This window comes from Schistocerca piceifrons, chromosome 7 (genome assembly GCF_021461385.2).
Source record: "Schistocerca piceifrons isolate TAMUIC-IGC-003096 chromosome 7, iqSchPice1.1, whole genome shotgun sequence".
Classification (NCBI taxonomy): domain Eukaryota; kingdom Metazoa; phylum Arthropoda; class Insecta; order Orthoptera; family Acrididae; genus Schistocerca; species Schistocerca piceifrons.
In genome coordinates, this window is record NC_060144.1 from 415,962,001 (window position 1) to 415,972,160 (window position 10,160).

Consider the following 10,160-nt stretch of genomic DNA (forward strand, 5'->3'; position numbering starts at 1 on the left):
GAAGAACACCAGGACGAGATTACCGTACTCCTCTGGCAACCAAACTCCCTGGATTTAAACCGGATCGAGAATCTGTGGGACTACCTGACTCGGGCTCGCCACGGCACTGTAGTCGCCATAGACCCACATCCCTGTCGGTACCTCCCAGAACTTCATTGCCTCTCTTCCTGCACGTCCCGCAGCGGTGCGTGTTGCAGAAAATGGTTACTCAGTCTTTTGACAGGTGGTCACATTAATGCGGCTGGACAGTGTATATTGTAGCACTGGCAGTATACGTCTGTACGACAGATTAGCAACATAGATGCTGGTAGGCAGTACCTCACATCAGATTTCGAGCATGCAAAAATGTATTTAGTTTCAGAGCGACATGTAGGTTCCATTCCATATATTAATATTCCATTATATTTAACAATTAGTTGCTTTGTTTTACACATATATTTGCCAGTAGTGGTATGTTTGACCAAACAATGTCAACTTCATTCCAGAGGTGACCGTATACTTCACAACTCTTCATTTTACGAATTATACGTATTTCAACATTTGGCTAATATACACTCATGCTCATAAATTAAGGATAATGCTGATACATGGTGAAAAAACCCTCTGGCGGGCGGTTTGCGGGCTTAAATCACCTCGGGGTATGACCATGCGGTCGTCGCACAGTGCCGCTGGCAGCAGTCCACATACGCAGAAGGGTGTTGGTGCATGTCAGAGTACGGTGCAGCGAGTACGTATGCAGACGTTTTCATACGTGCTAATGCTGACTGTGTGTTGAAAATGGCTCAAAGAACACATATTGATGACGTTATGAGAGGTAGAATATTAGGGCGAGTGGGGGCTGGTCAAACGCAGTAGCCCGTAGCAGGAGCCCTCCGTGTCCCACAAAGTGTGATCTCAAGATTATGGTAACGATTCCAGCAGACAGGAAACGTGTCCAGGCGCTACAGTACGGGACGTCCACAGTGTACAACACCACAATAAGACCGACATTTCACCATCAGTGCCCGCAGACGGCGACGGAGTACTACGGGTAGCCTTGCTCGGGACCTTTCTGCAGCCACTGGAACAGTTGTCTCCAGACACACAGTCTACAGACGACTGAACAGACACGGTTTATTCGCCAGGAGACCTGCAAGGTGCATTCCACTGACCCCTGGTCACAGGAGAGCCCGTAAAGCCTGGTGTCAAGAACACAGAACATGGTCATTGGTACAGTGGTCCCAGGTTATGTTCACGGACGAGTCCAAGTATAGTCTGAGCAGTAATTCTCGCCGGGTTTTTATCTAGCGTGAACCACGAACCAGATACCAACTCCTTAATGTCCTTGAAAGGGACCTGTATGGAGGTCGTGGTTTGATGGTGTGGGGTGGGATTACGTTTGGTGCACTGTCTTTGACAGAGGAACTGTAACAGGTCACGTGCAACGGGACGTCATTTTGCACTAGTATTTCTGCCTTTTCAGGGGTGCAATGGGTCCTACCTTCCTCCTAATGGATGATAATGCACGGCCCCACCGAGTCACCGAGCTGCCATCGTGGAAGAGTGCCTTGAAACAGAAGATATCAGGCGAATGGAGTGGCCTGCCTGTTCCCCAGACCTAAACCCCATCGAGCACGTCTGGGATGCTCTCGGTCGACGTACCGCTGCACGTCTTCAAACCCCTAGGACACTTCAGGAGCTCCAACAGGTACTGATGCAAGAATGAGAGGCTATATCCCAGCAGCTGCTCGACCACCTGATCCAGAGTATGCCAACCCGTTGCACGGCCTGTGTACGTGTGCGTGGTGACCATATCCTATATTGATGTCGGGGTACATGCGCAGGAAACAGTGGCGTTTTGTAGCACATGTGTTTCGGGCGGTTTTCTCAACGTATCACCAATACCGTGGACCTACAGATCTGTGTCGTATGTGTTCCCTATGTGCCTATGCTATTAGCGACAGTTTTGTGTAGTGCCACGTTGTATGGCACCACATTCTGCAGTTATCCTTAATTTATGGGCATGTGTGCAGTAACCAAATTTATTGATTCCTGCTGTGCCTCGTATCGTTATTTAGCACGACAACGGAATGTCTGAGCACAGCAGAACCAATTTTGTGATCAATCTGTCAATGTCCGAATCATTGGATATTTTTCAAAACATATAGCTGATTTAGGGAGGCACCCATGGTCTAGGGATAGCATCTTTGATGGCCAATCAAAACGTCCTCGCTTCGGGATTCAAACCCCGCCATAGCTTAATTTTTTAATAAAAATCATCAGCAATGGCGGCCGAAGACTTCTGTCGTGAGAAGTCACCCTGGTTCAATCAACACTCTTGTCAAAAAGGATAACGAAAGGATAACATTCTACAAGTCGAAGCGTGGAATGTCCGAAGCTTGAACGCGGTAAGGAAGCTAGACAGTCGGAAAATGCAAATGCAAAGGCTCAGTCTAGATATAGTGGTTGGGCACAGTGAAGTGAAGTGAAATGGGCAGATGAGTATAGGGTAATGTCAACAGCAGCAGAAAATGGTATAACGGGAGTAGGATTAGTTATGAATAGGAACGTAGGCACAAAGTGAGTTATTGTAAACAGTTCCGTGATAGAATTATTCTCATAAGAATTGACAGCAAACAAACACCGACAACGATAGTTATGGTATACGTGCAGATAAAAGATGAAGAGATAGAGAAGCTTCATAAAGATATTAAACAATTAAGTCTGTATGTAAACGAGATGAAAATCCAATAGTCAAGCAGGGTTGAAATGTGGTTGCAGGGAAAGAAGTAAAAGATAGGCTTACTGGAGAATATGGACTTGGTACCAGAAATGAGAGAGGAGAAAGACAAATCGAGTTCTGCAATAAATTCCAACCGTTAATAGAGAATACTCTGTTCAAGAATCGCAAGAGGAGGAGGTACACTTCGAAAAGGCTGGGACATACGGGAAGATTTCACTCGTAGGTTACGAGTACTAATGATCAAGCAGAGATTCCGATATCAGATACTGGACTATAATGCGTGTTTAGGAGAAGATATAGACTCAGATAACATTTACGAAGTGATAAAGGGTAGGCTGAAGTTTAAGAGACTGGTCAGGAAGAACGAATGTGCAAAGAAGTGGAATGCGGAAATAATATGGAATGAAGAGACACGCTTGAAGTTCTCTGAGGCTATAGATCCTGTGATAATGAGTAGCTCAGTAGGCATTTCAGTTGAAGAGGAATGGACATCTCTCTAAAGGGCAATCAGAGAAGTTGGAAAGAATGACATAGGTACACAGAAGGTAACTGGGAAGAAACCATGGATAGCAGAGGAAATACTTCAGTTGATCGGTGAAAGAAGTAAGTAAAAAAATATTCAAGGAAATTTAGGAGTACAGGAATACAAGATACTTAGGAATGAAATGAATAGCAAGTGCAGGGAAGCTAAGGTAAAATGACTACCTGAAAAAATGTGTGTCGGAAGGTCTGGGTGTTTCCGTAAGAGTGTGCAAAACTTTAACAGAACCTAGAGGATGCTCCATCGAACAATTTGAGGTACGGAACCTGGTGTCAGAGGAGCCAGCTTAAGAAGATAATAGGAATAAAATCACATTACTGTGTACTTTTTTATTTACATTATTTACAGTTAACTGCAAATATCATCATTGACACAATGAACGTACCATTTGTAATATATCTTACAATTGCCAAAACTGACGGCCATCAACCTCAATGCAGGCATGACATCGGAGAACAAGGTTCTAACGCATCCTGACAAATGCCCCTGGTATGTTTCAAATCACATCACAAGCAGCTACAATTTTGGCAACTAATTCCATCTCCGTAGTTCTAGGTAGGACCTTTGCACCAACCTCAAGTAGAGATGCCCATTGAGACGACTAGGTAGATATCCCAGTAATCAGGTTCGTCTACTTCATCTCCTTGCAGGAAATAAAGTATGTACATGAAAATAAACAACACAGTAGGGGTAAACTTGTACACATGTTAGTTGAAAATAAGCTGGAAAACAGTAATGCTAGACAAAGCGGGAGACAAGTTTACTTCCATGTCTCCCTAAGCTGGGTTCTCCGATCGTGGGTTGCCCACCTCAAATTCTTCAGTGGAGCATTCTGTATGTCCTGTTAGATTTATTCACGCTCTTACGGAAACACGTTGTAAAAAATTCTAAACGATCTTCGGTGAAATTAAAAGCAAGGGTGATAAAATTAAGAGTGCAAAGGTAATTCCACTATTCAATGCAGAGGAGAAAGCAGATATGTGGAAAGATTACATTGAAGACCTCTATGAGTGGGAAGACTTGTTTGATGACGAGGTAGAGGAAGAAACATGAGTCGAATCAGAAGAGATGGGTGATCCACTACTAGAATCAGAATTTAAACGAACTCTAGAAGACTTAAGATTGAATGAGGCAGAAGGGATAGGTATGATTCCATTAGAATTTCTAAAATCATTACGACAACAAAACATTGGCACTGCGGCAGCAAAACATTGGTGTGTAGAATGTATGAATCTGGCGACACACTGTCTGACTTTCGGAAAAATATCATCCATACAATTCCGAAGACTGCGAGAGCTGACAAATGCGACAATTATTGCAAAATCAAATTAACAGCTCATGCATCCAAGGCGCAAATAAGAATAATAAACAGAAGAACGGAAAATGGAATTGAGGATGTGTTAGAGATGATCAGTTTGGTTTTAAGAAAGGTAAAGGCACCAGAGAGGCAATTCTGACGTTGTGGTTGATAATGGAGGCAACACTAAAGAAAATCAGGATACATTAATAGGATTTGTCGATGTGGAAAAAGCGTTTGACAATGTAAAATGGTGCAAGACGTTCGAAATTCTGAGGAAAATAAGAGTAAGCAATAGGGAGAGGCGGGTAACATACAGTTTGTATAAGCGCCAAAAGGGAATGATAAGAGTGGACGAGTGTAAGACAGGAATGTAATCTTTCGCTGCTACTGTTCAACCTGTGAACTGAAACAGCAATGACGGTAAGAAAAGAGAGGTTCAAGAGTGGAATAAAATTCACGGTGAAAATATACCAATGATAAGATTCGCTGATGACATTGCTATTCTCATTGACAGTGAATAAGAATTACAGGATCTGCTGAATGGAGTGAACAATCTAATGAGTGCAGAATACAGACTGAGAGTAAATCGAAGAAAGACGAACGAAATGAGAAGCGGCAGAAATGAGAACAGCGAGAAACTTAAAATCAGAACTGATGCTCACGAAGTAGATGAAGTTAAGGAATTCTTCTACCTAAGCTGCAAAATAACCCATGACGGATGGAGCAATGAGGACATAAAACCAGACTAGCACTGGCACAAGGCCATTCCTAGCCAAGAGATGTTTTCTTGTATCAAATATAGGCCTTAATTTGCGGGAGAAATTTCTTAGGATGTACGTTTTTAGCACAGCGTTGTATGGTAATGAAACATGGGCTGTAGAAAAACAGGAAAAGAAGAGAATCGAATCATATAAGATGTGGTGCTACAGTAGAATGTTGAAAATTAGGTGGACTGATAATGTAAGAGATGAGGAGGTTCATCGGAGAATCTGTGAGGGAGGGAATATACGGAGAATACTGACAAGAAAAAGGGACAGAATGGTAAGGACATCTGCTAAGGCATCACAGAAGAAATTCCATGGGACCAGAGGAGGCTGCAGAGGGTAAAAACTCTAGAGGAAAACGGAGATTGGAATACATCCAGAAAATAACTGAGAAAGTAGTTTGCAAGTACTACTCTGAGATGAAGAGGTTGGCACAGGAGTGGAATTCGTGACGGGCCGCTTCAGTCAGAAGACTGATGACTCAGAAGAAACAAAAAGTTGAGTTATCACCATTTTTTGACAATAATCTTGAAATAGTTCATCTTGCTCTTAAGAAATTGGGAACTTGTGATACAGTAGGCTCATAATGGCGTAGAAAAGGAGAAATATTTTCTTCTGCATTTCAGTGATACTTAGTGGCCGGCGCATTGTAGATGGGCAAGAAGCAGAGTATGTGGATCTGCGGTCGGTACGCTTAGCTGACACCTAGTTTAGAGAGAGATCATAGATGTATTCATATAAACAGATCTCAGCTCCTCCTGTCGATCTCTTCGAGAGAGAAAACTCTCCGACCCTGCGCCAGCACGCGTTCGGTTTTCGTTTGTCTCTAAGGGAAGCCACTGACGTGATGCAAGCTTCAGTTGACAAGGGAAGCTCTCCGTGCCACACACCAGATTTAACGGTAAAATGAACCCAATGGATAACACGTCAAAAACCGAACACAGATCAAGCACGAAAACAGAAAGAAGGTGTACTGAACTATGAAAAAAGGAACAGAATACAAACAGTGAGCGGTCCAAATTGAAGGATGCAAGATCCAGCAGATTACCATATTCTCGGCGTCTTGGGTGTGTGGTCACGGTGTCAGGTTTCAGAGCGGGAGATCCGTGTTCGACTCTCCCTCGAGCTTCACTTTTTTTCCACAAAATTATGAACTTCCCGTCTGGTTATTGACATGCCTGTTCTTGTTCTGTAGTTTTGGTAACTGACATGCTATACACTGGCTATAGAATACGAGTCATGTGGTAAGAATATATTACTGTCGCAAGTATATGTGGTGAATAATAGGAGCAGGCGAGATGCGCCACAGACTTCTCACAGAATTGGAAACAACGAATAAACGGGTGTTAACTGTGTTACAATAAAGGAGCCAATATTTCCAATACAGAAAGCAATAGTCATAACATGTGATACTAGTGTAGAATAATAGGAGATACGTATGTCTAGAGGTCCTTCCCTTACACATCGCTGTGGCACACGGACGTTACACCACAATACAGACACAAATCTGAATACAGCAAACAGACACGTCAATGAGCGGATGGACAGTTCATAATCTATGAAATGATAATTCAATCAAGACCCTAAGCTGTCGACAGACGTTGATATACATCAACGGGGACAGTTGCAAATATGTGCCCCGACCGGGACTCGAACCCAGGATCTCCTGCTCACATGACAATCGCAGTATCCATAGGAGCTACCAATCCCACAGAGGATAGTGCGACTGCAGGGACTTATCCAGTGCATTCTCCCCGTGAGACCCACATTCCCAACTTAATGTCCAGACACTACATTCGTAGTGCCACTGCCCATTACACTCATTACTTGCGGAAGACAATCTTATCGAGTCCCGTAAGAGTTCGGGCAATGCGTGTGCATCCATCAGAGAAGAAGAAGGTCAATGGCCGGTTAGCCTTAACTATATGAAGATGGTATCTGTTCTTTAGGATATGTCCGAAAGAACAGATACCATCTTGATATAGTTCATAATCTTGTGAAAAAAATGGGGCGTGGGGGAGATGTGAACACGGATCTTCCTTTTCGCAGTCTAACACCGTGACCATATAACCACAACGCAGAGGCTGTTCACATCCTCTCGATGTTTCACATCTTGATGTTGGACCGTTCACAGATCCTATTTTGCTTCTTTTCTTACAGTTCAGTAGACTTTTTTCCTGTTCTCGTGCGTGATGTATGTTTGTTCAGTTTTTGAAGGCCTATCCACTGGGCCATATAACCACTAAGTGTGCGAGGGTAAGGGAGGGGAGGGGGGGGTGCGATGGAGCGTTTTCCTTGTGAGTGCGAGACAGGTATAGGCATAACTGCAAACGCATTCTGGCTTTCTGCTGCATCACTTTGAACTACGAAGAATGGCCTCGCCAGGTCATCTGGCTTCGTCTATTATACGCATCACACAGTTTAGAACCTGATCAAAAAAAAGAAAAAAAAGGAGAGCAACTCTCCTCTGCGTCACCATGGGTATCAAGTACGAGCCAGTTTCTCGTTAAGTGGACGAGGAAGCAGACACTGCGATTACTTTTGATAAGGGCTTGCAGACAATGGTTCTCAGTTCACGCCACTTCGATTTCCTCGAGCCACCACTTCTGATATGTCATTTGTACAGGCAATTTGAAGAAAAACTGCCGGCCGGTGTGGCCGAGCGGTTCTAGACGCTTCAGTCTGGAAGCGCGCGACCGCTAAGGTCGCAGGTTCGAATCCAGCCTGGGGCATGGATGTGTGTGGTGTCCTTAATTTAGTTAGGTTTAAGTAGCTCTAAGTTCTAGGGGGCTGATGACCTAAGATGTTAAGTCCCATAGTGCTCAGAGCCATTTGAACCAAGAAAAAATTGCTCTTCCTTCTTCCTTCTTGCCAACGGTTTATTCAGTACCTAGCGTTACAGATTTTGAAAGTTGTCTTTCACATTTGCAGCTTTCACTGTTGAAACAATTTTCATATATTTTTTTTTTTTTTTTTAGTTACAAGTACCTTGTAAAGTTAGCCCGCCCGGTTGGCCGTGGGGTCTAACGCACGGCTTTCCGGGCGGGAAGGAGCGCCTGGTTCCCGGCACGAATCCGCCCGGCGGATTTTTGTCAAGGGCCGGTCAACAGGCCAGTCTGTGGGTGGTTTTTAGGCGGTTTTCCATCTGCCTCGGCGAATGTGGAATGGTTCCCCTTATTGCGCCTCAGTTACACTATGTCGGCGATTGCTGCACAAACAAGTTATTCACGTACGCGTACATCTTTACTCTGCCTCGCAAACATAGGGGTTACACTCGTCTGGTGTGAGACGTTCCCTTGGGGGTCTACCGGGGGCCGAACCGCACAGTAACCCTGGGTTCGGTGTGGGGAGGCAGAGGGGTGAAGTGGACTGCGGTAGTCGTCGTGGAGTTGTGGGCCAATGCGGCTGCGGCGGGTACGGAGCCTCTCCGTCGTTTCTAGGTCCCCGGTTAACTTACAATACAATACAGTACCTTTTAAAGTTAGAATCTGTACCAAGTTATCAATATCTCTTAGTGTAACAGTCTGTCGCACGTCAGTAAGGTGGTCGGAAAATATTCTGAGTTCCGGTTGCGCAATCCAGTGAAATTAAAGCTCAGTTTGTGGCCGAACGGTCGACGGCGTGTTTTAACCCTTAATTGCTCTAGTGGGGTTCTGGAGAACCCCAGGCGATATGAATACATTAAATAGTATGTGAAAGGAACAACGGATGGAGCCTGTGTTCTCGGTAGTCCTCAGTGAAGTGACGCCGATTAACGCGGAGTATTGGATGCGGTGTTTCCGATAATATTTTGTGAGATAAAGAGAAACAGGTCTCAAAATATCCCATCAGAGTATTAACGTAAGGTTTTTTTTTCATGATCTCAATTAGTGTTTTACGCGACTGAAGGCTTAGAGTACTCGAAAAGAGCATAATTTCAATGATAACGTAAATTTTTAAGGTTATGTGAGTATGTATGCACTATTTTTCAGAATGCCATCATCGAAATCATTAACAGATTACGAGTTGGAAAGAATAATGAATGATCCTGCGCTTTTGCAATCTGATGAGGAGAGCACAGCAAATGAGGATGAATTTATACTAAGTGATCATGATTCCACCTCTGAAGTTACATCAGAAAGCAGTTGTGTGGAATCGGATGAAAAGGCGTCCATTAGGCCTTTCGCTGACAAATATTTTTTTGGACAATAGCAGTACTAGAAGTGGTCAAAAGAAGCTCCTCCTGCAACTCTTACCAGTGCTCACAACATACACACATCAAAAAAGTTTTGCATCACCCTGGTTCCCAGAACACCCGAAGATAGATGTTGACTGTGTATATTGTATCACAGACACAATCCCTTTGACTGTTGAGAAATCTCACTAAACCCGCCCAAAGATGTAAACAACCATGCATGAACAGCGCCTCTTAGACGGAGTGGGTCCGAGAGCCGATCAGTTCCATTCATTTTACCAGGGAGGTACACGACTCGTATTGTCTGTAGTTCAACCATGCCTAGACAGTCAATACCGTGGTTCGGTCGCGTCCGCATTGTTACTTTATGCCAGGAACGTCTCTCAGGAAGTGTCCAGGAGTCTCGGAGTGAACCAAAACAGATGTTGTTCGGACATGGAGGAGATACAGAGAGACAGGAATGTCGATTACATACCTCGCTCAGGCCGCCCAAGGGTTACTACTGCAGTGGTTGACTGATACCTACGTATTATGGCTCGGAGGAACCCTCTGCAACGCCACCATGTTGAATAATGCTTTTCGTGCAGCCACAGGATGTCGTGTTACGACCCAAACTGTGCGCAATAGGCTGCATGATACGCAACTTCGAACCCGACGTC